This window comes from Raphanus sativus, chromosome 4, assembly GCF_000801105.2.
Source record: "Raphanus sativus cultivar WK10039 chromosome 4, ASM80110v3, whole genome shotgun sequence".
Lineage (NCBI taxonomy): Eukaryota > Viridiplantae > Streptophyta > Magnoliopsida > Brassicales > Brassicaceae > Raphanus > Raphanus sativus.
In genome coordinates, this window is record NC_079514.1 from 46,885,126 (window position 1) to 46,887,411 (window position 2,286).

Here is a 2,286-nt window from a genome sequence, read left to right on the forward strand (position 1 = left end):
CACTACGTATATCCAATAAATTCAATGGATTATGTAAGTAACTTAAGATTTATAATATTTCTTTTTGGAAAGTTAAGTTTAACTATCAAAGATATTTAAGATGTGATTGCATAACATTTTTTTTCTTGGATTGCATAACATTTTGAGATAGTTAGAGCATCTCCAATGTAAAACTCCATATTTTACTCCAAAATGGAGTAAAAGTGAATATAGAGTAAAAATGCTCCAACCCAACTCCATTTTCCACTCCATAATGGAGTAATGAACAAACAAAAAATGGATTACCCCATTTATGGAGTAAATTTCATTATGGAGTGGGATATGAAGTTGAGTTGGAGCATTTCTTACTTCATATTCACTTTTACTCCATTTTAGAGAAAAAAATGGAGTTGGGTTGGAGATGTCCTTAGAGCATCCGCAGTGATTAAGTCTCTCTCCTTGGATACCTCAATATATAATAACAATATAAACTAATAAAATAAATAAATGTTATAAATTTATAACGAATCGTCTCTCTTTTCTCACCTCACATTTTTGTCGTACTTTTTTGCTTTTTCTATTTATTCTATTATTTTTTGTTTGGTAAAATGTTAAATTATTCTATTATTTTATCATGAGAATTGGATGGAAGAAACCTTCACTAAACGTGCTCTTTAAGAATAGCCCAAGTTTTGGTCAAAAAAAAAAGAATAGCCCAAGTATTAGTTATTGAAAATAATACGAACTTATTGAGTGTACACAATACATAAATAATATGAAGAGATGGATGTGACTAAAAAAAATAAAAAGTCCCGTACGAGGAGGAGGATTATACTCATTGGCTCCGCTTCTCGTGAATCCGTACCATTTGGCATATGCAGCGACGACAATATCCCATCTCCTCCATGTCTCTATCTTCGTGTTTCCTTCTTTTATAATTTATTGTTACAATATTCTTCAACTTGGTATGTCCAATTTATATTGCACGCACGCACTTGTGTGTGTGTTTTTAAATGTTTTGCTTCTTAAATATCTATGAAATTATAGTTTTTTTTTTTGCAGACGTGCAACACTAGGGTTTTGTGCTATAGCAATCCTCGTTTCTCCCCCACATTTCTCTGGCACTATGAAATTTTAGTATTGACAAGATATAATCTGGAGTTTATTAGATTGCAACAGCTATTTATGTGTTCTTTTGTATATAACCGAAGACGAGCCCACATCTCAGGAACCCATGTGCACTACTCTTCAATGAACATTAGTTAATCTCAAAAACTCGACAACAAAGAAGATAAGACAACTAATATGTGTCTTGTTATAGTTTTTTGTTTCATCACTAGAGAGATTGAGCGACAAGCTCCTTCATAATACGATGACACCATAATTATGGTACCACATGTGTGTGAGAGATATTACTTGGGCTGTTTCTCAACTAACGATAACCTAGGGCGCTCCACAAAATTCCGCAAAATGTACATTGGCGCAGTAATTTTCTGTATGACCATAATGTTTACAGATATATGATTAGTAAGTTGCCAAAGATCATTTTATATTATTTGCAGCAGATTAAAGAAGCCTATAAATATAAATTTTCAAGCATATCTGTAAATTCTAAAAGTATTCGATTATACTGAAACAATACAATTCGGATGGGTATTCTGCTATTTCTGTTCGGATTTCAGTTCGGATTTTTCGAATCGGATTTGGATACGGGTTCATGTATCGGGTAAAATGCTCAGCTCTATCCAGAAGTATGGAGAATTATTAGTTTTCAGTTTTACAAGTGAGACCCAAAATAAGTAGGTCCTTTCAAGCTTGTAGCACAACAGGACGCACAATTGCAAAGCATCATACGATCCACGAAATCGAGTGGGTTTTTAAAGAAGGGTACTTGTCAAATCAAAACAAATTGTGTGTTAGGGTTTATTTGCGATCATACAAAGATAGTGACAAGTAGCTAGAGCTCTACGAGCTCGGAGGGGGGGGGGGGGATTTACTATTTAGACGAAATATTAGTATAGCTGAAGAACTAGCTATAGCTGCCTGGAAATAAGAGAACAATTTAGGAGAGTTTAACTCCCTCATTGTAAAACATTAGTTAGAAGTTATAATGTGCTGGCGTTCTGTTACACATACGTACGTAGGGGTTATATATACATATGCAAACACATTTTTATTTTGTTACATTTTTGAAAGTTTATTGGTATCAGAGGACACAAATCAAATTGCATGGACATGTAATTATATATAGCTAAAGAGACTAGTTTTAGGCCTTTTGGTTGTGCCACTTGCAACCTGTGAAGACTA